The sequence below is a fragment of the Pituophis catenifer genome, unplaced genomic scaffold, assembly GCF_029215685.1.
Source record: "Pituophis catenifer annectens isolate HBS135680 unplaced genomic scaffold, rPitCat1.0.hap2 SCAF_5, whole genome shotgun sequence".
Lineage (NCBI taxonomy): Eukaryota > Metazoa > Chordata > Lepidosauria > Squamata > Colubridae > Pituophis > Pituophis catenifer.
In genome coordinates, this window is record NW_027256885.1 from 76,665,960 (window position 1) to 76,692,940 (window position 26,981).

The 26,981-nt window shown below is 45.7% G+C and overlaps 1 protein-coding gene across 1 annotated transcript in view; it reads left to right on the forward strand.

Annotated features, from left to right (window-relative positions):
• Window positions 1-26,981, forward strand: part of LOC139317720 (la-related protein 4B-like) — a 324,479-nt gene that overhangs the window by 194,609 nt on the left and 102,889 nt on the right. The gene's annotated exons all lie outside the window — the stretch shown is intronic.

The following is a 26,981-nucleotide window of genomic DNA, read 5'->3' on the forward strand; positions in this document are numbered from 1 at the left end:
GCCCCCTCTCTTTTGTGTCTGGTTGCTTTCTCATGTTGTTGGCGCGCAATCCACTGTCAACTTCTATTGCTACTTGGAACCACTCAGAGAGCTGGTTTGGGATGTCCCAGTAAGCGGTTACCTGGGCAATTTGATTGTCCAGGCTTGTTCTGAAAAAGTGCACTAGCAACCGCTCTGGTAAAGGGGGTAGCCTCCCAACGACTCTCCTAAATTTGCGGATGTGCTCTTTAATGGGACGGCCCCTCTGCTTTAGGTAGTTGAGCTCATCTTCTGCATACGGGTCTTCATCCACCTCCTCGAATCTGGCCTCTAGCAGTCGTAAGAAGTCATCTGCGTCTTTCAGTTGGGGGCTCTCCTCTTGTGGAGGACTGCTAGCCATTCCCTTGCTTCCCACTCTAGCCCCTCTGTGATGGTATTCACCATGGTTCTGTGGGATGAGTAGAGGTGTCCATAACATTCTAGGTGGATCTCAGCTGAGTCAAGGAATAGAGCTAGCTGGTCTGAGTCCCCATCAAACTTTCCTCTGAACTGGGGCAGTTCATTCAGCACTGCTCCTCTCTCCCCCTGTTGGCCTCTGTATGCTTGCGTGTGATGTAGCTGGCCCTCTTCCTCACCTCTAGTTTGGAGGGAGAGAGGGATTTGTCTGCCCTGGGCAGCCTGACTGCTGCGTGGAAAAGACACTGGTTGCAGCCTCCTTCTGATGGGTGGAGAAGGGGGTCTGTGTTCCTGTCTGCTTCTCCTCACTTCAAAGGGGTCCACTGCTCCTCCCCTCTCTTTTGGCCTGCATGATGGCCCCTCATCGGGAAGGGTGGCCTGGTCAAATTCCTCCCTCGGTTGCTCTCTGGAACTCCCCAGGGGCTTTGGGAGCCTGGCTTGTTTCCAGTCCAGCCTCCACGCCACTCTTCCCAGCTCGCTCAGGGGCTTCACTTTTTTCCAGGCATTGGGGTGGGGGAACTCAACCTCAGCTGCTTTAGGATTAACTCCCACCAATACTCATCTCTTCTTGCTTCCGCCGCTGGAGCAGGCATCTCAGCTTTGATGTCTGCGGGAGGCTGTATTCTGGCTGCAATCAGGCTCTCTTCAGATAGCCCGTCTTCGGCCACGGTTGCCTGATTTTCCCTCCCGGCACCCCAGATATCGGGGAGCGATTGGAGAGTCCAGGATTCAGGAAACCTGATGATCTTGATAGATTTTAAAAGTGAGTTCTAACAGTTTGTGAAGTTTCCGAAAGATGCCCTAATTAATTCATGAGCCATGAGCCAACCTTCAAAAGAAATACAGTCATTTATTAGGAGCACCATTTCGGCAATATTCGGATGCAGTTAGAACTAATCCCACGTAGATTTACGTTCCCCTATGACCCTCTCTCTCCCCTCCTCCCTAGCCGTGTCATAAATCACATTCTCCAATTAACCACTTTGGCTGGCTCTGAAACCCAACACTCTCCTACTGATAGCTGTGGAATGTAGTTTCAGTTAGGGAAATCAATCAGCTCCATCAGTTCTCCCTCCCTCCTGCTCATGGCAACTTGAAAGCTTTGCAAGTTGATATTGGCATTTGCGGACGACCTTGTATTTATTATTGAAGAGCCTATACAATCTGGTCTTAGGCTGATGGAAGTGCTGGAGGACTATGGGGAAGTAGCAGACCTGAAAATAAACAAGGATAAAACAAAAACGATAGTTAAAAACATGACTGAAGAGCAAAAAAAAAGAAGTATTGGAGGGAAAGATAAATATTCAGACTACGAAAAAAATAAGATATTTGGGAATTCAATTGACAGCAAGATGCATCACACTTAAAGAAGATAACTATGACAATGGTGCAAATTAGGTCTGATTTGGAAAAATGGGGAAAATTACAGCTATCTCTAATGGGCAGTATAGCCACCATCAAAATGAATGTTCTTCCGTAAATTTTGTTTTTATTTCAATGCATACCAATTCGGCTCAAAAAATATTTTTTTACAAATTTGGACAGATTCATTTCAAAATTCATATGGCAAGGGAAACGACCGATAATCAGCTTTCTTTGTAAATCTTACATGCACTTCTCTCGGTAATTTGTTTCTCATTGCGTATCTTGTATGCACCCTAAATACCTCGTCAATCCCATTTAATATCTTCTCTTTAGGTTCCTCCATCACTTCTGCCAGGAACTCTGCCATGACTTCTGCCAGGTTTTCCCCCTTATCCGTATTGGTGGAGACAGCAGCCAGGAATGGGTAGTGACTCCATTCAGATGAAGGACTGAGCCTGTGCAAAGTTGTTAAGTCCCGCCCCTGTTGACGGGGACTCCCAGCTTTCGGCTCAGTCCTCAGACTGGACGGTTGTGTTGGAATTTTCTCCTCCTCTTGGCTATTGCCTCACCTTTCTTCCTTGGAAAATTTTCTCATTTCTTGTGCCTTGTGAGAGTTGCTGTGAGTAATATTCATTTCCCTCCCTTAGACAGAGTTTGGGGGGGATACGTTAATTTGAAACAGAGGGCTCTGGCCCTGCCATTCAGGTATCCGTTTTAACTGCTTCCTTCATTGTAAGTAGTGGAAGCAGGGCGTGTGAGGAGACTATAGGAGCTTTGCGCTCCAAGTTATTTATACATTATTGTAGGAGTTTTCGCACTCCAATTTTAGTCTCCACGCTCTGTAACAGGAGTTTCGCGCTCCAAATTGGTAGCAAGAGTTTCAGGAGCTTCGTGCTCCACTTACAAAGTATTCACTGACCGCAGCAGGAGTCTAATGCTCCGAAATTGCCCAAAAACGACTGTAGGAGCTTCGTGCTCCATTAAGCCATTAATTGGATAGAGGGGCTTGGCTTGTGACTGGCAGGAGCTTAGCGCTGCCGTTTTAAAGTAGAATTAAGAGCTGCGTGTTAAACAGGCAGCCATTTTGGAGCCCCATTGTTGCAGACGGGCTTGTGTGCCACGTGGATTTGAGTCCCCGGGGGGGGGGGATTCATCATAGGGCAGGAGTGTCACACTCCCTGAGGGCATTTGGAGATATTTGGGGGCTTCTATTCAATTTACATTTGTATTGGTCTATTGTCCTGGATTTAGATAATTATTGACTGGGCACATTGCCATTATTATTTCTGATATCCTGTTCCCTAACGGTTGGATCTGTGACTAAAGTTCAGTTCAAACGCACCTGTGCAGGAGCCTTGTGCTCCATTATTGGCCTTATACTGTACCACTATCTGGGTGTATTAGGGATTCACGTAGGATGAAGGTACTGGGGTCTAAATTTCCAGACGATGATGAGTATCTTAAGGGTGTTGCTTCCCGTGAAGGGCCGTCCCTGCTTCGGGTGCCAGATGTTGTAAATCAGAGGTCCAGGCTTTTGCTCTGTTCCAAGATGTCTTCCAGATGTCTCTCAAGATGTCTCTCCCGGTTTCCCCGAGAGCTTTATTTTTATACAGTTTTACACAGACAGATAAAAGGTAGCACAGCAACAGGGTTCTGATTGGATAGAAATTATTCACCCCCCCTCTCAAGATGCCATCCTCTCTAGGTGAGATAATCCAGATCCGAGCCAACAATGATGTAAGCAGTCAAGATTCACAGAGTATGAGCCAAGGCAGTGTGCTGCTCTTAGCAGGCACCACAAACCTTGACCTATTTACCTACATTCCACTCTGTTTTGTTTTGTTTTGTTTGTCAGGCCATCCTCTTACGAGTGGCCAGAAAAGGGGTTATTATCAGGAGAGGAATATCCCTGCAGTTGCTTATACAAGGCATAAACCTGACCCTGAAGCAGCGTGAGAGGAGGTTTGGGGCAAAATGCAGTAATACATATGTTACAAAAAGAAAGAAATACACTGAACAAAACAGCATCCTCTAATTAAATTAACACAAATGATAGGCCAAATTATACAAAATTTTAAGTTGATGCCAAATGTTTCTTGACTCATCTAAAATGTTAAAGCAACAAAGTTACATTTTCAGGAACTGATACAAATCAATTGCGTTAGGGGGTGGATCTTCCCCCCAATGAGCTATATTCTTCTAATCAAAGTTCCCTTTGAACAAATACTCACTCAAATTAGTAAAGTTTTGAATTACTACAGCAGGTGTACATACAGGGATTAAACATGTAGAAAGCAAATTTTCCATATCATAAGCTTCAGACAAACAAAAGGCATCAGTTTGTGTGATGTTTGCAAGCTGCACCCATAGGTTTTGTTTCATCCGTTGTTCGAGAGAATGTTTAGGTGGGATGACAGCTGCTGATGCCAAAGTACAGTTATTAACAATCAAACACAAACAAATTATGACTACAGAATTGGCAGTTAAAGCCGCAAAAATGGCAGCGCACAAATTCTCGGGTGTTTGTTCCACTTGTTGCTGCTGCAGTACTGTCTGCGCTTTGGTCAAATTCTTCACATCTCCCCATGTCACTGGATGACTGGCACAACGGGATCGGGTTGGTCGCTACACCATCTGTAGAATCACCTTTGCCATCTCTGGGATAGGTTTCAGGGGTTGGTGCCACGACATCCTTGGCTGGACGAACACAACGTGCTGGTACCCACAAAGGTCCTGTAGATGTAAACACAGCAGCCTAGCCCCACCCCTAAGTAATTAAAGGGACTGGTCCTAACCATGTTTTGTCTGTAATGCTCTATAATATACCAGAGGAGGAGGCAAACTTGTTTTTTGTTGAAAATGCCTCTGATAAGCAGTCGAATTAGAAATTGAAAAATTCAACTGATTCAAAGTAAATAAAACTTTTGTAACCTGTTGTGTTACCCATGACAAATTTGGGGCCCGAGACCCCTCCTTTTTTATTTGTTTGTGAAGGCAGTTCTTAAAGGACCTATTAGCATGTTCCACAATAGCTTGACCTGTGGAATTAAAGGGAAGACCATGAGTAACAACAATATTCCAGGTTGTACAAAATTGCAAAAAAGTTCCAAGGAGCCAAAGAGGAAACATTGGTAATATCCATTTGCCATAATTGATTAGAGGTGAGACCATGGGGATTAACTCCCGTGTCTCCTGAAGGGGATGCCCCAGAACATTGGGGACAGGATGAAACAATTTGCTTAGCTTGTTCTAGTGGAATGTGGCAAGCTTGTGCCAGCCCCCTGGCATTTTGATGTAAAAAAGAATGACTAAAAAAGGGATCTGTAAACAAAGTAGGTAAAACATGAAGAGCAGCATCAGCATGACTGTTGCCTTCAGAAAGAGGCCCAGGAAGGGATGAATGACTGCGTATGTGAGAGACAAAATACAAATGTTTCCGGTCTTGTAGTAATTGCTGTAAAGTGTGAAATAAAGCCGTAAGATTGGAGTCAATCCTGGGCGTGATATAAGCACCTGGAAGATTAAAAATAAGTGGACACATACTGAGAGTCAGATCAGATTAAAAGGCTGTTGAGAAAAAGTATGGAAAGCCAAGATAACAGCAGACAATTCTGAGCATTGAAATGAAGACTGCACTGTAGTGTAAGATTCTTTCCAGATGTTGTCATGAGTATCCTTGTAAGCAATCGCTCCTCTAGTTCGTCCTCCATCAGAAAAAAACGTAAGAGCTTGCGGTAGTGGAGAAGAAGAAAGTAATGAGCGAATAGGAAAGGAGGAAGTCATTAAGCAAGCAAACCTAGGATCTTTAGGCAGATGATATGAAATACAACCTACATAGTCAGACCACACTGAAGAGATAAATTATTCTGAAAATAAAAGTCAGATTTTGAAATAGGAAGAACAATATTTATTAAATCAGTTCCATTTCTTCGACAGGCTCGAGTACGCCCCAAGGTTATAATTTCAGCAATGGCTTGGATAAAGGGTAAAAACATTTTTAGATGGTATATGAGGCAAATAAAGCCATTCAATACAATATACTTTTTGCTGTTCTAAAACAGCCAGGAAATATTAACAGAGATAACTGACAATCTCTTTGAGGGATTTGATCCACAAACTGAGTACTCAAGATGTTATTAATTTTCTCAACTGTAGCAAATACTACAGATGGAACTATAATTAAATCTCTGGGCTTTTTTCCTTTAGTCAATAATTCAAATAATGGACTAAGTAAATGCGTAGGTAAAGAAAAATATGGGCAGACCCAATTAATAGTACCCAGCAATTGTTGCAAATTTACTAAGGAAATAACTTTGGATAACTTTAAACAAGGAAAAGCCAGAGCAGAAAAAGACTGCAACATTTTATGTCCTAAATACAGATGATGAGCGTGCAGCTGTATTTTTTCCAGGGCAATTTGCAATCCATAGAGACACAAATCATTTTGTATTTCAGAAAGCCAATTAGGTTGTATTTTTTGCATTCCAATTAAAATGTTATCCATACGATGATATACCAGGGTTTTGATCCCTGATGAAAGAGAGGGCGAGATGTTACAGACATGCCCCCCCTTGGATTTTTACACTCTCTTTTAAAATAACCAGGTTTTCCACAATCATAACACTTTCCTTGAGGTTTGCTGCCTAGTGATAAAGCAGCTGCTAACAAATTAGTTTGATAGGAGAATTGTGGAAATTGGGATCGTAGAAACACCCAGGAGCATAGAAGAGTCCAAAGGCAGATGCATGAATAAATGTGATAAATGTATTTATTCATATAACAAAACATATTAACTATATACAAAGGCTGTCTTAATATCCATTAGGATAGGGGGCACACAGCGTGTGTGACTACCCTTATCAAAGATCATGTCTCATGGAGAACAAACGTAAAAGAGAGCTTGGTGGAAAGGTTAGAGGGGGTTTTATACTCAGTGTAAGCCCCTCCTCTCCACATAGGGGTGGGGGCACTTTCTGCCTCCACTAGTGTCTGTATGATATATGTGCCAATGGCTTGCAAATACTTGACAGTTCCCCTCCTTGCGAGCCAATGGCATGCAAACATACAAATGCAATGCACAACAGATTTTACCCTGTGAGACATAACTTTTTACACAGATCTTTGTGCCTATCCGCTGGTAGAGGTTTTGTGAAAATATCAGCTGTTTGATATTTGGTCTGACAATGTGATAAAGATATAAACCCCATCTCTACTAGTTGCCTAACATTTTGATAGCGGATATCAATATGTCTGGACCTTTTTCCCACCGCATAGGCTTTGGCAATGCCTATGGCCCCGGTGTTGTCTTCTATAATTTGGATGGGCAAAGTCGGTGGTGTCCAGATGCTAGAAATTAAGGCATCAAACCATATCAGATCGTTCCCTGCCTCTGATAAGCATGCATATTCGGCCTCAGCGGTGGAGCACGAAACAAATTTCTGTTGCCCCACATGCCAATGGATGGGTGCCTCATTTAATAGTACCAAGAAGCCCGAAGTACTCCTACGTGTCTTGGTATCTCTGGCCCAGTCCGCATCTGCGAAGCATTTTAATTGGGCCTTGTCTCTATTCTCAGGTTCCAAGCGAAGCACGTAATCTGCTGTGGTCTTGAGATACCTTAATAGCTTTTTAATGGCCAACCAGTGGAACTGGGTAGGATGTTCCACTTGTCTAGATAGCAGGTTTACGGCCAGGGCAATATCTGGACGACTCCAGTTACTTATATATAGTAATGAGCCGATCACTGACCTAAATAGAGTATTATTTTGGAACTCTGGGCTATCCTTGTGTGCCAATCCATAATAGTCGGTCTGCATTGGGATAGCCGTTGGCTTGCTATCTTCCATTTTACATTTCACCAAGAGTTCCTCTATCTTTTCCTTTTGGGAGAGAGCAAAACCTTTTGGTGTAGTGATGATTTGTACGCCTAGGTACTTGTCCACATATCCTAAAGACTTTAGAGTGAACTTTTTTTGTAGGGTCCTGGCAAATATAATACATCCCCCCTTGTCAGGCCCTATATATAAAAGGTCATCGACATACACTAGGACTTTCTCCAGCCCCCCTTTGGTATCCCTTGTGAAGGTACATTTATCAGCTGGAGATGGATGGAAACCCAGTGATTTGAGAGTTTTAGTCAGGCATTTGTACCACAGTCTGCCTGATTGTTTGAGGCCGTACAAACTTTTCTTCAGAAGCCAGGTGTGGCCTTCCTGCCATTGAAATCCGGGGGCACCTCTGACGTAAATTTCTTGTTTTAGATGTGCGTGTAAATAAGCAGTTTGCACATCAAATTGAAAAATGTGTTCCCCATGTGCTGCTGCGGTGACCAAAGCAGCCCTCACACTTTCCACTCTCATGGTGGGGGAGTATGTTTCATCAAAGTCCTGCAAGTAGCGCTGTGCGTAGCCTTGTGCTACCAGCCGGGCCTTATAGAGGAGTTTGTTGTTGGGCATTGGCTTGACCTTGTAGACCCAACGGGTGCCAATTGCTTTCCTCTTTTTGGGGACTTCCATGGGGATGAAGACTTTCAATTTTTTGAGACTGTCCATTTCCCGCTCCATTGCCACCCTCCACCTGCTCTGTTCTTCCTCGGGAAGCTGGAGGACATCTGAGTACGTTTTAGGGGCCATGGTAACACTGTTGACCGAGGCAACACAGCCAATGTCCAACCTTCTGGGTGGCACCCCTTTATTGGAGCGTTTTGATCGTCTGGGAAATTGCCACTCACCATCATCATTGTCATCCGGAGCATCGGTGTCAGAATTGGAGCTGCCGGAGGTATCTTTCCAATCAAAATGGGGCGGGCCTCTGTCCCAGGCGCTGCGAAGATATGGTCGTTTAGGTGAGGCAGGAGGTGTGAAGTCACCTAGGGATTCCTTGTCTGAATCGTCAGAGTCAGGTAGGGATTCATCACCATCCGGATCTTCGCTGGTCAGTTGTTTAGAGTTTGTTGGTTCATTCTCTTCAGGTGGTGCTGCTTGTTCAGTGTCGCTTCTAATAGGGGAATAACCGGGTTCATTGGAATGAATTTTTGACCAATTTGACCCCTCCTCAAAGGAAGCTGATCTAGAGACAATGACAAGGTTATTTTTGTCTACAAACCTAGAGGCCTTGCTGCCGGTTGCATAACCTATAAATCTGAGCCTCCTTGATGCCTTGCCCCCCTTTCTTCTGAGGTGCTTGGGAATATGGACCCAGGCATAGGAACCAAAAATTCTCAGGTGTGAGAGGCTAGGTTTCCTTCCATGGACCAGGAAGTATGGGGTTTGGTTAATGGCACTACTCCACGTCCTGTTGACTAGATAATTAGCCATTTTGACCGCTTCTGCCCAAAAACCTTGGCTCATGTCAGCATCTGCAAGTAGGCAGTTCATGACATTCTGCAGCATGCCATTTCTCCTTTCTACAATGCCATTCTCAGACGGAGTTCGAGGGGATGATTTAAAATGGAGGATACCTCTCTCCTTCATCCACTTTTCGAAAGTCTTGGATGTAAACTCAGTCCCCCTATCACTCTGCACCTGAGCGATGCACACCTTGTGTTGCGTTTGGATCTGGTTGTAAAGATATTTGAAGTTGGTAAATACTTCAGTTTTGTCCTTTAAAATAAATACATGGCCATAACGAGAGTAATCATCTACTACCGTTAAAAAATAACGCCCCCTACCAAGGGAGGGTCTAAAAGGACCAACCAAATCCATATGTACCAGCTGATAAGGGAACCTTGCACGACGGGAAGAGACCTTAGGTATAGCAGCAGTTTTAGATTTTGCTGCCTTACAGATGGCACATTCCAAATAGGTATTACAATTCTTTATCTTAAGCCCATCAGAAAAATCTTGCATTTTCTTAATAACCCGGAAGCTGGCATGTCCGAGCCTGTGGTGTAATATATGAGCACAATCCAAATGTAAAGGTTTACCCATGCATACTTTGTCAACCTTATGTATCTTACCATTACAAGCCTTGGTCTGTTCAGTAATGAGAGTAGGCACTGGATTAATGGTCACCTTAGAGTTCCTCAGAGTTGGCTGAGGAGTTGTGACCTTAATGGGCTCAGCCTTAATGGCTTTGGATGTCCTAGGAGCTGGTTTAAAAGCTTCATTGGTTTTAGGTCCAGGGTCCTTGAGTTTGGACAACCTGGGGGCTGGCACAGAAGCTTTCTGCTCTATCTGGGCGTTAGCTCCCTGAGCCCTCTTGTTAGGTTTCTTGTGCCTTTTGACCTGTGCTTTTGGGGAAAAATAAGGCAAATTGTTGATTTTTACAATATCGCCAACAACACCCCCATTTTCGAAAACATAACCTCCACCCTTCTCAAAAACCAGTTTTACATTTTTATCCTCAGTCAATTTTAAGATGCTTAAAAGGTTGTTCTTAATTGAGGGAACATACAGTGCCCCTGTGACATCTCCTATACCAGGCACATTGATCACGCCTTCCCCAGTTACCTCTGCCTTGTCCCCAGTGGCAACTTTTACTGAGGACTTGAGTGGGTGTAAAACCTTAAATCGTTGCTTCGTGTTGGCTATATGCGTTGATGCACCTGAATCAAGAAGCCACAGCCCCTCAGCATCCTTTACCTGGGAGGTGTGATTGTCACTAGTGACACTACAGAATTGGTATCCTTTATGACCACCTCCCCCTCTTCCACGGCCTCTTTTATTTTTATTGTGCTTAAGTCCAGCTGTGTTGGCCCTAGAGCGAGGGCACTCCCTTTTAAAGTGACCTTGTATGCCACAGTCAAAGCAGGTGGGAAGGGTATTAATCCTTTCACTTGTGTCCTGGCGCCTCCTCTGAGGCCTAGGCCTGTGATATGCCTCCTTCATTTCTTGTTGTTCCTCATCTCTGCGCCTTAAATCTTCCTCAATAAAGCAGCCAGAAAAGTATTCTATATTTCTTTGTTCCCTAGAAACCCCTTCTAGAGAAATAATAAAGGGACTCCAGGATTTGTCTAGGGAGTTCAACATCACACTAATTAAAGTGGATTCAGAAACAGGCTCCCCCCTCTGTATAAGCTCATCCCTCATGGCTTTAAGCGTTGCCAAATGTTCCCCCATTTTGACACCAGGTTTGAGTTTATAGTTATGGAAAATTCTTGACAATCTGCTGGTTGCAGCCATATTGTCACTATGGAACAAATTATATAGGGCAGTCCAAACTTCCTGAGCTGTGAGGCCGTCTGAAAGACTGGCATACAGAGCTGTGTCTATAGAACTTAACAGGGTTGTGTAAGCTCTTTTATGCAGGAACTCAATTTCAGGGCTCCAAGGTAAAGGGGGTGGTCTTTTGATCATGTCCAGAGTATTTTCTCTTAAGAGAATTATCTGAATCTCTTTACACCATTTTTTAAAATTCTGACCACTTAAATGTAATTTTTCAAAATTATTTGGCAAAGTTACAAAATTATTGCCATTAAACTGCATGGGGAGTTGTTCAAATGGCTAAAAAGAGCCTGTTGTGAATGGCATTGGGATCCCTAAGCCTGGGATCGATTGCTTAGGTCTGGCTCCTTTTTGTAGTCCTTCTGTAGTTTGAAGCAACTGGGCACGTGCAGGAAATGGAGCATGCTCCAAAGCCTTTTCTTGTTGGAGCTCCGATCTCCCTCTCTGAGCTCTGAAGTCAGGTCTGGCTGGAGCTTCAGTATAGGCCCGGACATCAGCGATGTGACGGGGAAACCTTGGAGGAGTGGGAAGAAGGCCTGGAGAGCTTTCTGGAGACTGGAGGCCCATCAGATGAGGACCATGGGCTGGATAGGCCTGGAAATGTCTCTGGATCTCCTCTTCTCCATCAGAGGAGCAGGATTGCAGCTCCGGATCATCCCAGCAGGGCCGGAAAGGTGCGGAGGCCTCAGCCTGGGCCTCCGTGGAGCATTCAGTGAATGGTGAGCGCCTCTGCAGTGGGGGGTGGGAGGCTGCAGGTCCATCTGGGTTCCTCCGGGGGTGGGAGGTTGGATTTGGGACCCTCCTTAAGTGGGCAGCTGGGTCTGGGACCTCGGGGCGGCCAGTGGGTGGTTGCTCCCTAAGTTCCAGGGCAGCGACCAGGGCCTCTATGGCCTCTTTGATGTTTGCCTTGGCAGGCGGGGCCTGGCAAGGGGCTTGTGGGTTCGAAGTGGTCCTCTGGGCCGCTGGAATGCTGAACTGACTGGCTGGCGTTGTAGGCCTGGGCTGTGGGGCTGGGGATGGCCTGGCTCGTGGTTCTGGCAAAGTGCCCAGGGGAGCCGCCATCTTGGAGGAAGTTGCCTCCGGAAGTGGCCTGGTGGCCATTTTGTTTGGCGGGAAACTGGGTGGGGGGGGAGTCTCTCTGGCGGCAGGGGCCATCTTGGAGAGATCAGGCAGGGGAGTCCTTACCGGGATGGCAGGCATCTCTGGTGCTGCCTCCTCAGGCCTCTTTCTGGCTGCTGCCCTTGTCTTCAGGAGGAAGGCGAGCGCTGCTCGGCACTCCTCTTCTGACATCTCAGCCACTTGCCTGTCCAGGCTTTCATCTGGTCCTTCTGCCCCCTCTTCGTCAGTGCTGAAGAAGCCTTCTCCAACATTGCCTGGCTCGGCCCCTGGGATCTCTTGCTGCATCTGGGTGGCCTCTGGCTGCCAGGGTGTAGTTGGATGGAAACCCCCTTCAATGTTTTCCATCGTTGATTCAGACTGGGGCTGCTGTGAAGTTCTCCTCCGTTGAAGGCCTCTGGTCACAACAGGGGAGCTTCTCTCACAGGTTATTTTGGAGGGCATCTCGCCTTTTCAACAGCTCCTGGAGTGGAGTTCTGCTACCATTCCCTCTGCTACCATTCTGTGGAAATTGGGATCGTAGAAACACCCAGGAGCATAGAAGAGTCCAAAGGCAGATGCATGAATAAATGTGATAAATGTATTTATTCATATAACAAAACATATTAACTATATACAAAGGCTGTCTTAATATCCATTAGGATAGGGGGCACACAGCGTGTGTGACTACCCCTATCAAAGATCATGTCTCATGGAGAACAAACGTAAAAGAGGGCTTGGTGGAAAGGTTAGAGGGGGTTTTATACTCAGTGTAAGCCCCTCCTCTCCACATAGGGGTGGGGGCACTTTCTGCCTCCACTAGTGTCTGTATGATATATGTGCCAATGGCTTGCAAATACTTGACAGGAATGTTCCTATACCCTGACATGATTTAATCATATCTGCCAAATCAGGAACTTTTCCCAGCCCAACAATTGCTCTTCGGCATTCAGAAGTGGCGTTGTCTTTAGCCTTTTGCCTGATGTTAGAGAAGGCTTGTTGACACTTGCCAGAAACAGGCACTTTTCCAAAGGCTTGATAAGCACATTCAAAAGAAACTTGCAAAGTTGCAGCCAGTGGACAAACAGAAAGCATATTAGCAATTTCTTCTATATTCCCCCCCCCCTTTGTCTAACTGTTTCTTTAAATTCTGCTTAATGGGGGTGTAACTAGCTCCTTCAGAAGGAGCTGATGGTTCAATTGAAGATGGTTTTGGGGTGACAATTTTAATTTTATTATCAGGTGGAGGGCTTGTAGTTAATTGTTGCCCTTCCAAAGCATCAGAGCCATATTTTTCTATTCCTTGATGATATTAATACCATTGATGTAATATTTGCACTGAAGCCTTAGGTTCAAGATGTAAAGCTTGCCCTATTTTTATTATATCTCTCAAATAAGGCATCCCCTGTTCCGGATAAAAGGGACAATGTTTCCCTGTCTCAACTATCAGTTCCCTTTGTCAGTCTGTACATCGTCATGCCAGACTTGTGCAGTTCCCACACATGAGCTTGTGCAATTCCCGCACATGAGCTTTTTGATATTGAGACAGATTGCAACCAACATTCACCATTAGGGATTCACGTAGGATGAAGGTACTGGGGTCTAAATTTCCAGACGATGATGAGTATCTTAAGGGTGTTGCTTCCCGTGAAGGGCCGTCCCTGCTTCGGGCGCCAGATGTTGTAAATCAGAGGTCCAGGCTTTTGCTCTGTTCCAAGATGTCTCCCAGATGTCTCTCAAGATGTCTCTCCCGGTTTCCCCAAGAGCTTTATTTTTATACAGTTTTACACAGACCAATAAAAGGTAGCACAGCAACAGGGTTCTGATTGGATATAAATTATTCACCCCCCTCTCAAGATGCCATCCTCTCTAGGTGAGGGGGTGGGGGTGGAGACCTATTCTGGACCTTAAAAGTCTGAACAGATACATTGTGTATCATCGTTTTAAAATGTAATCCTTACAGTCTATATTAGCTGGCGTCAGAAAGGGTGACTTCCTTGCTTCGATAGACCTCACTGAGGCTTATTTACATATTCCTATTTGTTTAGCCCACCGTAGGTTTCTTAGATTTTGTTACGCCAGTAAGCACTATCAATACCGGGCATTACCCTTTGGCCTTTCTTCGGCCCCCCGGTACCTTTACTAAGGTACTAGCCGCTCTGGCGGCTAATCTTTGAGACATCCTAGTTAGGGTGCAATATTACCTGGATGACATTTTGATCCAGTCTTCTTCGAGGCATCGGTCTTTTGAGGATCTACAGGTAACCATTTCCTGTCTTCAGGAGCATGGGTTCTCCCCTAACTTGGAGAAGAGTCATTTAGACCCTACTACTCGCATTACTCATCTTGGGGCAGTTATTGATTCCTTAGAAGGGATGGTTTATTTGTCCTGGAAGCGGCAGATCAGTATCAAAGAGATAGTCAGGTTAGTGCTGGGCAGTTCCAAGGTGTCCTTGGTGCTGCTATCTACGCTCCTAGGTAAGATGGTTTCAACTATTCAGATTATCCCATGGGCACGACCTCACGAGATCTTCAGTGGTTTTTATTGCCCTTTCAGAAGGCGGGACAGGGATCTTCTCCAAGAAAAGTCCAGGTTTCACCCGGAGTCAGACGTTCCCTTACCTGGTGGCGGTCTCCGGCGATTTCCCAAGGCCTTATGCAAGAGCCGACCCGACTAACTCTGACCACAGACGCCAGTCTTATCAGTCGGGGGGGGGGGGGCTCACCTCCAGTCTCAGGTTGCTCAAGGCTGTTGGTCGAGCTGCGACCGATGATGCAGTATCAACTGGCTGGAGCTGTGAGCCATCTTTCTTGCCCTTCGCCATTTCCAACGTCTGGTCACGAATCACCATGTGTTGGTTCTAACTGACAATGTGACTGCGAAGGTGCACATAAATAGCCAGGGAGGCACCAAGTCGTCCAGTTTAATGTTGGAAGCCAGGAGACTGTCTTTGCGCGGAACACCACCTGTGCTCGCTCAAGGCAGAACACATATCAGGGACAGCCAATGTACAAGCCGACTGGCTAAGCTGTCAAACCATCGATCAGGCGGAATGGCACCTGAACCCATATATTTTCCAACGGATTTCGGAAGGGTTCGGCCGTCCAGGAGTGGATTTGTTTGCCACACAGCGAAATGCTCAGCTGCCACGATTTTATGCCCGGTTTCCAACCTTGCTTGCGGAGGGTGTGGACGCGGTCCGGAGCCCATGGCCTCAGGGTCTTCTTTATGCCTTCCCTCTGTTGCCTCTCATCCCGAAAGTGATGCAGAAGATTTTACTCGAGAAGGCGGCGGTCATTCTAATCGCACCGCATTGGCCTCACTGGGCTTGGTTTGCCGACCTCAAGACCATGTCCATAGCTCCACCCTGGAGACTTCCCCAGGACATCTCTCCTCAGCCAGGGGTCGGTGGTGCATCCGGATCTTCAGTGGCTCCATCTGACCTCCTGGCGCTTGAGCGGCGTGCTCTGAGAGGAGTCCAATTTTCTTCCAGAGTTATCTGTACTATCCAGGCTGCCCGAAGACCGGCAACAGAACGGATCTATTCAGCCACTTGGCGGTCATTTTGCTTATGGTGTAACTGGACATCAAACTCTCCTCTACAAACATCAATTGCCCAAATCCTGGAATTTCTTCAGGATGGTCTCGATCGAGGTCTCTTGCCTAACACCATTCGACGGCAGGTGGCGGCATTATCGTCTGTCCTAACTTGTGGGTTGTTTTCTTCCTTATCACAGCATCCCACAATTAGACAGTTCCTCAAAGGTGCTACTAACTTATGTCCTCCTGTCATGCATAGGTATCCCACCTGGGATCTCTCTATTGTCCTGGATTCTCTTATCGGCCCACCGTATGAACCATTACGGACTACCAGTCTACGTTTATTGTCCTGCAAGGTCACATTCTTAGTGGCGATCACCTCTGCCAGGAGAATTTCGGAGAATGCTGCCCTCTCCATCCGTAGTGACCTGTGTGTTTTTCATGCCGACCGTGTGGTTTTTCGGCTTGATCCATCTTTCATTCCCAAAATCAACACTACTTTTCATCAGATGCAGGAACTGATTCTTCCAAACTTTTGTCTTCAGCCAGCACACCCGTTGGAGAGATGCTGGCATTCTCTAGATGTCTGCCGAGCTCTTCGTATTTACCTAAAGAGAACTAAGGACCTTCATAGGACAGCATCCTTGTTTGTTTTTTTTTACACCAATTTCTTTGGGTTCCTGAGTTACCCCATCCACCATTGGTCGGTGGATTAGGCAGACCATTGCTAAGGCCTACAACCTGTGTTCTCTACAGCGGCCTTCACGGATAACAGTGCATTCGGCACGCAGCGCAGGTATATCGGCAGCATGGGCCACTCAGGCATCCTTGCTGGAAATATGCAGAGCGGCCACCTGGACTTCTCCTTCACCCTTCATCAAACATTACAAGATAGATCAGTTCGCCTCGGCTGAGGCTGCATTTGGCCGCAGGGTGTTGCAAAGTGTTCATAGTAGTGGTGTTCTGCCCCAGCTATGGACCCCAAAGAATGCAGCACACACAAAGTCTGTTCAAACCTTAGTTTACTAAATAAACCAGTCTTTTACAACAACGGCTGTTAATTAACTGCATTAACAGCTGCCAAGAATTCAAAGAATAATAACTGAAAGCTTACTATGGTTGGCAGAATGCCCAGAAGCAATTTGCAGGAAGCTGATAAGCTAAGCAAGACAAGACACGAAGGTATGTGAACTAAGTTGTTCCCTGCAAATTGCTTCAGTCGGTGTTCCTCCTTAAATAGGCTAAGGGAGTGGCCAATTAGCCCCAAGCCTTACTCTCAAGGAGACCTCCTCCTGAGGAGCCACTCCTGCCTTTTGGCAGCTCTGTGCACCCATGCATCGAGAAGAGGCTCCTCCTCTTCGTCCTCTTCACTTAAGGGAGCTTCTGGAGGTTCTGAAGGCCCTGGCTGAATCCCCGCCTCTGGCACCACATCTTCTCCACCCTCCTCATTGTCTGACTTGAGTGCCAGCTGCACAGGTTGCTGGCGCAGCACCACACCAGCCTCCTTGCTGTCAGAATCAGCTACTAGCTGCACAGGCCATGTACGGGCCACAACAAGTGGGGATTCCCAGGACCAGACTAGGGCCCACTCGTAATTGGGACTGTAAGCTTTGGTATGTCCCATTCCTGGCTGCTGTCTCCACCAATACGAAGAAGGGGCATTGGTTCTTACCTGACACGCACCTTCTTGTTGAGTGGAGACAGCAGCCAGCCCCTCCCTAGGTTGTCTGGTCTTTCTCTTTCTTCCTTCTATTCTTGCCTTGTTCCAACACACCGAGCCTGTTATCTTTGTCTTCACCGTAAACTGGGAGTCCCCAGCAACAGGGGCGGGACTTAACAACTGAGCACAGGCTCAGTCCTTCGTCTGAATGGAGTCACTACCCATTCCTGGCTGCTGTCTCCGCTCAACGAGAAGGTGCATGTCAGGTAAGAACCAACGCCCCTTCTCTTCCTCTATATTTTGAAATCTTAAGTAATAATCAGAACAGTCCATCTGTAAGGCAATGATTGTTCTTTCCTGATTTTTATCAACTGATGTCAATCTATCCTCAAGTTCTCCCACTTTTTTTTCTGTCAAATCTGCTTTTTCCTCTACTTTTTGTATTCTTTCTTCATTCTTCCCAATCATCTCCTTGACATCTTTTAGATCCCCATCTACTTTTTCCATTTTCTCATCCAATTTCACTATCCTTTCTTTCAGATCTTCATGAAACATCTGAATCATGTTTTTTAGTTCCATAGTCTCTGATGTTTTCTGTGTCTCTGCAGTAGAGGGACTTGCTGTTGGATGCAAATGTGCCATTATTTTCTTCATCTCTTAATTTTGGTAGCCACCCAATTTATAATCCAATTGTGGTTTCAATTTGTAATCCAAATATCTAATCTACCCCGTTGGATGGATTAGAAAAAGAAGAACAAAAAGTAGAATCCAAACAACCACCCCAAAAAGGAAAAGGAAAAGAAAAAGAAAAAATGACGTAAAGAAATAAAAAACCCTAAAAAGAAAAGTAAAAAGTAAAAAAAAGAAAAGAAAAAAGAAAACCAATTGTCGTTCTTCAGGCTCTTCTTGCCTTAATCCAAATTCTTTTTATACTTAAGCCAAGCCAAAAATGTCTCTTTGTCAAGCAGCCAAATAAAACAAAAACAAAAAAAAAACCAAATCCAAAAGTCTTATCTACCCATTTATTCCCACCAGCAAATGGTAAACAAGAAAGGAAGAAGAAAAGCTCCAAAACTTACTTTAAAAATAGCAAGGAGAAGAAAAGAAAAAAAAAGTTTCAAAAAATAAAAACAAAACCAGCAGGCAGGTCCATTACTTCAGTCTAAGAAATTATTCTCCCCCCCCCATACAGATTTTCAGAGAACTCACTGTTCAGCTAGTCTTAAAGACATCACTCCCAATGTGCCTCTCTTTCTTTAACATCTGTTTCTTCTCAGTCCAGCCAACGTTGTCAAGGTCAGCCTTATTCTTGTTTATATTATTCAACTCAAAGTCTTTTCTCTTATGCCACCAGATGGCGCTGCAGTTTATTTTCAGTCAGCAAAAATAGGAAAAGTTTAAAACTAATTTCCTTCCGTCATTTCTATTCAATTCAAATTCATTTTAAATTAATTTAATAGTTATAAAAATACTCAATCAGGTTTTCAATCTTTTCTTATTTCCAAATCAATTCTTTCAATTTCCTTTCCTTGGACCTCTTCGCTTTCTTCGCCACTCTAATACGGAGAGGGAGGCGTGGCCAGCGTTGCGGCGAGACAATGTGTGCTTCGGGAGCTCCCAGGGGACTGTTGACATCTCAGCTGTTTGGGGGTCTTCACTGACCTAAACTGTCTCATAGGGATGTCAAACAAGAGAGGCACAGACTGACTAACACAGGGACACCGCAAATTCCCTGGTTAATCGGAAGAAGCCTTTCACACCGAACGACTGAGAAAGCGCCCATACTGTGCCGCTAAGAAGCAAGGGCAGTCAAAACCAAAGCGAGAAAGTAAAAGACAGAGTGGATCAACTGGGTGAGGAACTGGCTTTTTATATATATGTTTTTTTTCATACCCACCTGGAATTAATATAAAGTGGAAAAGCGGCACAAAGAGGGGTGGGGAGATTGGGTTTGTGTCGACTCTCCACCTTCGTATTGGAGCAAAGCATTCCTGACCTGCTCTCAAGTTGCCATAGGCAGGGGGGTGGGGAATCAAACATTGCAGCTGCATTGAGGAACTTGCACTTCAGTCAAAACAAAGCACATTCCAGCCGGACACGTCAAGGTCATATCCATGCAGACCCACAGTGGCCGGAGGGAGTGACCTCTACAACCCGCAAAATTGTTTCGTTGGAGAATGTGACTGATGACACACCTTGGGGGGAGGGGGAAACAGGGTCAGAGCCGGGCCGTGAATTAAGTGAGGTCAGAGTTGGCTTCACTTGGTCCGTGCCGATATAAAGCTCCTAATAAATAACTGGATTTCTTTTGAAACTTGACTTGAGGCTCATGATTTAATTAGGGCATTGGTCGGAACCCTGACAGCTTGTATAATTGACAATGATGTGAGAAATGAAGAATAGCAAGCAGTGGCTAATGAAGAGACTATTACAATTATAAAACCAACAGATATTCAGGAAGACTACAGTTTAACATTCCCTGTAAAAGAGGAAACAACTCTTGGATCAGGAAGCAGAGCATGGGCCAGTTAATATCAGCATTCTGAAATACAGTACCAGAAAGTGAAAACAAAAAAAACCTCCCATTGGCTTATTGAGTGAGGGTTATAGGTTAAATACTGAAAGCATAGCAACATGTGATTTAGAGGCACAAGCTCGTGTTGAAGAAGGTCCTCAAAATAGAACTTGGGAAATGGATATGCTTAATAGTAGAATCATTTTGAATGAATCAGATTATGAAGACAATTCTCCAACGCCTATGCTTGTGCACATAGACATTAATTCTTTGCAATTGAGAAGGTTAGCATATGCATGCCATTCCGGTCCTGATGTTGGTGGTAGCAATGACATTAAAGTAAAGTTTGAACGTAATGAAAGTCCAAGTACTGATGGAAAATATTGTAAATATTTGTTATCAAAGCTACTGTTTTCATCAGAATGTAGTAATACAGAGACATGTCAAACTCAAGGCCTGCGGGCCAGATCCGGCCCACACTGTGGTTAGATCTGGCCTGTGTGGCCACCCTGGAGACAGCAAGAGACCGGCCCCCACCACCTCGGCCCTGGCCCAGCCCCAGCCTGGCTGGGTGCTCCGCCTGGGGGCACGCAGCACCTTGGATGCTGCAGCTGCTTTTGCTCAACTGATGCCACTTGGCACGCTGGCTGCGCCCCACACGGTCCGCTGCCTCTCTGCCAGACGGACAGCCTGCCAGCCTCACTCTCAGGCACCTGGCCCTCACGCCTGACTCACCTAGGAGGCTTTTCCATATGCGGCACTCAGAAGCTGCCACAGCAGCAGCAGAAGTTCAGCTACCAGTGCCTCTGCCCCTGCCCTGCCTCCTGCTCCCATGTGGAAAAGCCACAGCCACTGGCAGTGCTGCAACTCTCTCCCCCTCCCCTCGTCCCTTCCTGGGTGTGGAAGGAAGGAAGGAGATGGGAATGAGAGGGAGGGAGGGAGGGAGGAAGGAAGAGGGAAATTGGAATGAGAGGGAGGGAGGGTCTGAGGGAAGTCCTGCCTTAGCACTTGGCCACCTGCAGCCCTGCTGCCCTCTTGCCATCCCCTTGCCCCCTGCTGGTGGTCTCCCTATCACTGAGAATGCTTTGCTTACAAAGCAGGGTCTCATCACATGGAGAGGGAGTGGGCCTACCTCTGACCTGTGCACTTTGCCCTCCTTCACCCACCATGAGCAACCTGGCCAAGGAAAGCGAGCACAGCAGCAGCAGGAGCCTCGAGGTGGCGGTAAGCACGGGTGTACACCACCTTGTGGAAGCGGGGCTGGGCTGGGCTGCGGGGTCCCGGTGCCCCGGGAGATCAAGGGTCAGGCTGGGCACTTGCCTTCTACTGCCCAGGGCTCCGGGAAGCCTGTGCCACTGTCCAGGGGTCCTCCGTTTGGCCTGAGAGGGATGGTGAGGCTCCTCTCATGTACGAGGTTTTGGCACTTGTCCTGGTCTCACCTTTTTCCTCTAGAGACCTCTGGATCCCCCCTTCAAACCTTGCCTGGCCCCCCACAGGAGGCGGAGGATGACACTGCTGCGTGTGGAAGTGCGGAGGAGAAAGCTAGCAGGAAGCAGTTTTCTCCATGTCCAACTTCTGCCTTGACAGATCTCTGGAGAGGAGGAAGGGATGGCGGGGGAGCTGCATGAGGGAAGGCTGCCCCAACAAGCCAACATCCTTACCACACACAATTGGAAACGGGGATTCCCTTTTGAGAAGGGCCAGCCTCCCTCGTGCAGGACTGCTTCCCTGCTGCTGCCTCTTATTCTCCAGAGATCTGTCAAGGCAAAAGTTGGACTCTGGGGAAACTGCTTCCTGCAAACTTCTCCTCTGCTTCCACACAAAGCAACAGCGTCCTCCGCATCCTGCTTTGCTGGGAGGGGGCACTGGACAGCGAAACGCCAACGATGTCTGGGATTGAACTGCCATTCCAAGCTTGGAAACTTTTATCTACAGGTGAAACTCGAAAAATTAGAATATCATGCAAAAGTTCATTTATTTCAGTAATGCAACTTAAAAGGTGAAACTAATATATGAGATAGACTCATTACATGCAAAGCGAGATAGTTCAAGCCTTGATTTGTCATAATTTTGATGATTATGGCTTACAGCTCATGAAAACCCCAAATTCACAATCTCAGAAAATTAGAATATTGTGAAAAGGTTCAATATTCTAGGCTCAAAGTGTCCCACTGTAATCAGCTGATTAAGCCATAACACCTGCAAAGGGTTCCTGAGCCTTTAAATGGTCTCTCAGTCTGGTTCAGTAGGAATCACAATCATGGGAAAGACTGCTGACCTGACAGTTGTGCAGAAAACCATCATTGACACCCTCAAAAGGTAATTGCAAAAGAAGTTGGATGTTCCCAAAGTGCTGTATCAAAGCACATTAATAGAAAGTTATGTGGAAGGGAAAAGTGTGGAAGAAAAAGGTGCACAAGCAGCAGGGATGACCGCAGCCTGGAGAGGATTGTCAGGAAAAGGCCATTCAAAAGTGTTGGGGGCTTTCACAAGGAGTGGACTGAGGCTGGAGTCAGTGCATCAAGAGCCACCACACACAGACGGATCCTGGACATGGGCTTCAAATGTGGTATTCTTGTCAAGCCGCTCCTGAACAACAAACATCAGAAGCATCTTACCTGGGCTAAAGACAAAAAGAACTGGTCTGTTACTCAGTGGTTCAAAGTCCTCTTTTCTGATGAGAGCAACTTTTGCATCTCATTTGGAAACCAAGGACCCAGAGTCTGGAGGAAGAATGGAGAGACACACACTTCAAGATGCTTGAAGTCCAGTGTGAAGTTTCCACAGTCTGTGTTGATTTGGGGAGCCATGTCATCTGCTGGTGTTGGTCCACTGTGCTTCATTAAGTCCAGGGTCAACGCAGCCGTCTACCAGGAGATTTTGGAGCACTTCATGCTTCCTTCCTCAGACGAGCTTTATGGGGATGCTGACTTCATTTTCCAGCAGGACTTGGCACCTGCCCGCACTGCCAAAAGTACCAAAACCTGGTTCAATGACCATGGGATTACTGTGCTTGATTGGCCAGCAAACTCGCCTGACCTGAACCCCATAGAGAATCTATGGGGCATTGCCAAGAGAAAGATGAGAGACATGAGACCGAACAATGCAGAAGATCTGAAGGCCGCTATTGAAGCATCCTGGTCTTCCATAACACCTCAGCAGTGCCACAGGCTGATAGCATCCATGCCACGCCGCATTGAGGCAGTAATTGATGCAAAAGGGGCCCAAACCAAGTACTGAGTACATATGCACGCTTATACTTTTCAGAGGTCCGATATTGTTCTATGTACAATCCTTGTTTTATTGATTCCATGTAATATTCTAATTTTCTGAGATTGTGAATTTGGGGTTTTCATGAGCTGTAAGTCATAATCATCAAAATTATGACAAATCAAGGCTTGAACTATCTCGCTTTGCATGTAATGAGTCTATCTCATATATTAGTTTCACCTTTTAAGTTGCATTACTGAAATAAATGAACTTTTGCACGATATTCTAATTTTTCGAGTTTCACCTGTATATCTGAGCTTGCAAACTGCCAATCATGCCTGGGCTTGGGGAGAAGGTCATCTCCTTCCTCTGTGGATAAAAGTCCCCAAACTTAGAATGTGGTGTGAGTGTGTGTGTGTACGCGTGCATGCACTTAGCTGCTAGCAGTTTAGGGAGGCAAGGAATTGTCCCCATGTCGAGTTAGCCGGTACAACTTGTCCCCATGTCGAGTTAGCCGGTACAACAATCCAGAGTCAACCGCACCCAGTGAGTGGCGTCAAATCAGCCACTCCCACGTCCACCTAGTTGCGGTGAACCGGCTGTGACCACCCAGCCACACCTACCCAGCCACTGTGGATGGTCATAGTTTTACATGCAACTGGCCCTTTAAGGGCAACCATAATGCTGATGTGGCCCTCAATGAAATTGAGCTCGACACCCCTGCAATAAGTGATTTAGTTTTTGCAAGAGAAACTAATACAGAAATCCTAAGGCAAGGTGTTGCGATCATCCTGGCGGGCTCCTCATGAGTAGTCCAGATTAGAGAAAGCACAAGGACAGGTGTTTCTCGTGATGAGAGAGCAGAGAACAAAAGTCTGCCATCTCTTTTATTAGTTATCAAAATACAGCGTCATCAGAAGGCGTTATTATGGCTACACATCTCATATTACATACATGAAATAGAAAAGCATCCATATATTCTCCATATAGGTTTCACATTCTACCGATTACAGTAAATCACGTGAATTCTAGGAAAGCGATACTTAAGGTGAAAACAAACTTAACTCTGCTATGTTATCATATTTGCTGCTAGCCGAGAGGCCCATCTTCCCGTTATCAGATTACCTCAATCCTCAGGAATGTTCTACAAGGAGATGTCTCTGCTATGCAGGCACAGCCTATGTTCTGAACAAAGAGAGAACGAATAGGGCCCTTCAGAGAGTATCCATATGAACCCACTTTTTCTACTCAGATTATTTCGGTGCCAAGCTCCATACAGTGTCCAACCAGTTAGATTGGTCTACACATATACTATGGCCACCTGATTCCCACATCTCCTCTGTTTTGGTTTTTTTGCAACAGGGTTCAGCTATGTTGTTATTATGATGTTCTCTTTACGTTTGGCAAATATGTTTGTCATCATAGCAAACAAAGCAGGAATACATTGGATACTACAACATACAGAAATAAGCAAAGCAATGATCATGAGTACAGTAGACAATATGTTCTTCAGCCATCTGGTTTCTGCAAATGTTTTTAGCTCACCCATCCTTTTATTATGGTGAACAAAGTTAGTGGAAAAGTGGCCAGGAGATGTCAAGCGAGGTAGGCCATCATGTTTCTGAGTTGTATTCCAGTTATACATTTCCACAAATCGCTCACACAAATTGTAAATCCATCCGGTTTCAGGCACCCAAGAAAACCACATGTCAGGAGTTTGTAACCTCTGAGTTATCTTGGAAGCCCTATCTTGCAAGTCCCGAGCACCTTCTCTGACCACACCTGATTTGTTCCTCCAGTTCCAGAAGGGCTTTGGTTTCACTTTTCAGGACGTCCTTCCTATTGGAGGGAATAAAACCTTTGCACATTTGCAGAAGGGAGGGGAGACATAGGATACAGCAACGAAGCAAAACAAGCAGTATGATTATAGATACAATATACATAGGTACAACAATGTGAGTGTATGATGGCACAAACGCCTCCTTTAGCTACTAGCATAATATCTAAGGCATATCGGTTTTGTAAGACCACCTCCCCGATTTCAGCCAGTTCTTTGTTCATCAGCTTCAGCACCTTGATAGTCTCGTTGAACATATGTACTGTCCAGTTAAATAATAAATGAAGATTCCGATAGTTCATTGCCACCCGAGATTGGGTAAGATGCCTCTGGATATCTGAGTTTTTAATGAGCCACCCAGTGTCAGTGGTGGGTGTGGTTTGGGAAATAGGAGTAGTGGAGTTTGTCCGATTAGCAGCTATTTGAATGTCTTTTATTACTGTCCCATCGTGATTGAATGTAGAGGCTGCTGACATGAAGGATCATGAGATGTAGGGGCAATAGATGCAAGATCGTGACTTAATTCCAGAATCCGTGATATATAATCTCCTTTATGCAATTGTTGCAGAGGCCCATTGTCCTTATTCACTCCCCCCTCAGCTGGAAATGTCAATATGGGAACCTTAGGTGGTGGAGTAGACTTAGGTAGGAAGTAAGGACCTTGTGCATAGACAATGCGTTTTTGGCGGGAGCATACTTGACTTGAAGTGTATGTATGTGGGGATTTGATATTCCTTACATGGTCACTTGAGAGTCCCAAAGCTAACAATGTCCAAGGCCATAAACAAATCATAGTCACTTATACGTGTGAAACAAAATTACTAGCAAAATTAGAAAAATAATTACCCACAAAAACCTACTCCTAAACTTCTACTAACGTTAGTATGTGTAAGAAAGTGTTATATTAAGGCTAATAAAATGTATATGTACAATGTGAAGGTAGTTTCCTCCTGATGAATCTTCCGCTGTGCGTAGGGGACTAGCTTCCGGTGTAGTCCTGCAAAGCTGATGGTCACCACCGTGCGTAAAGAGTCTGTTGCCGGGAGGACTCAGCAAGATGTTTTCTTCTTAAATCTCAGCACCAGGGGTTTCTCCTCCTTTTTGTTGTAAATGAAATGGTCTTACGTGTCTTCTGGGGATCCAAATGATGTGATCATTGTCCTGGACAGCAGCGTATCCACGGCCCCAGGTAATAAGGTCAGCAGGTCCTTTCCAGGCAGGATCGGGTGGTTGGCGGAAATAAACCTTCGGTTTTGGGGTAGGTGATGGAGAAGCAGAAAAATGACGGGTTGCAGCCGACATGGGAGGCTGTCCAGTCAGGTTAAGAAAGTTCAAAGTATATAAGCAAAGATTGAGTTTGTTTTGCATGGCTGGGAGGCCGAGGCATTTTTCCTCTTTTAATTTATCCAGGGTGTTTTTGAGGGTCTGATTAACCCGTTCTATAATTCCCTGGCCCTGAGAATTGAAGGGTATGCCAAATTTGTGTATGATGGACCACTTGTTACAAAAGTCTGCAAAGGCAGTACTGGTGTACGCAGGTCCATTGTCAGTTTTAAGTTCAATTGGGCGTCCCATCGATGCGAAGGTCCGAATACAATGATTTATTACATGTTTGGTTGCTTCTCCCCTTTGTGGGGATGCCATGATGAATCCTGAATAAGTGTCCACGGAAACATGCAAATATTTCCATGGGGCAAAGGATGGATACTGAGTTACATCCATTTGCCAAATTTCACAAGCTTTGAGACCTCTAGGGTTTACAGCCATAGGGATAGAATGAGCTTGTTGACTACAGGTAGGACATTGTTGTATGATGGCAGTCACTTTGGCTGCTGTGAGACCAAATTGTTTCACTAATGCTTTTTTATTTTGATGAAATTAAGCATGGCTGTCCCATGGTGTGAGAGCAGAAACAGTAAAAGAAGAGTGGAGAAGAAGTGTGCCAGAGGTGGCAGAGGACGCCGCAGCGTCAGCAGCATCATTCCCTTCCTGGAGGGGCCCAGGGAAGGGCTGATGGCTCCTTATGTGAGCCACATAGAAAGGGTGTCTTCGTGAATGTATTAATTGTTGCAAAGTGAGGAACAACGAGAGCAACGGCGGGTCGAGAGAGGGGGAAAGATAGGAGGCATAGATAGTTTTAACAATTTGAGTGACATAGA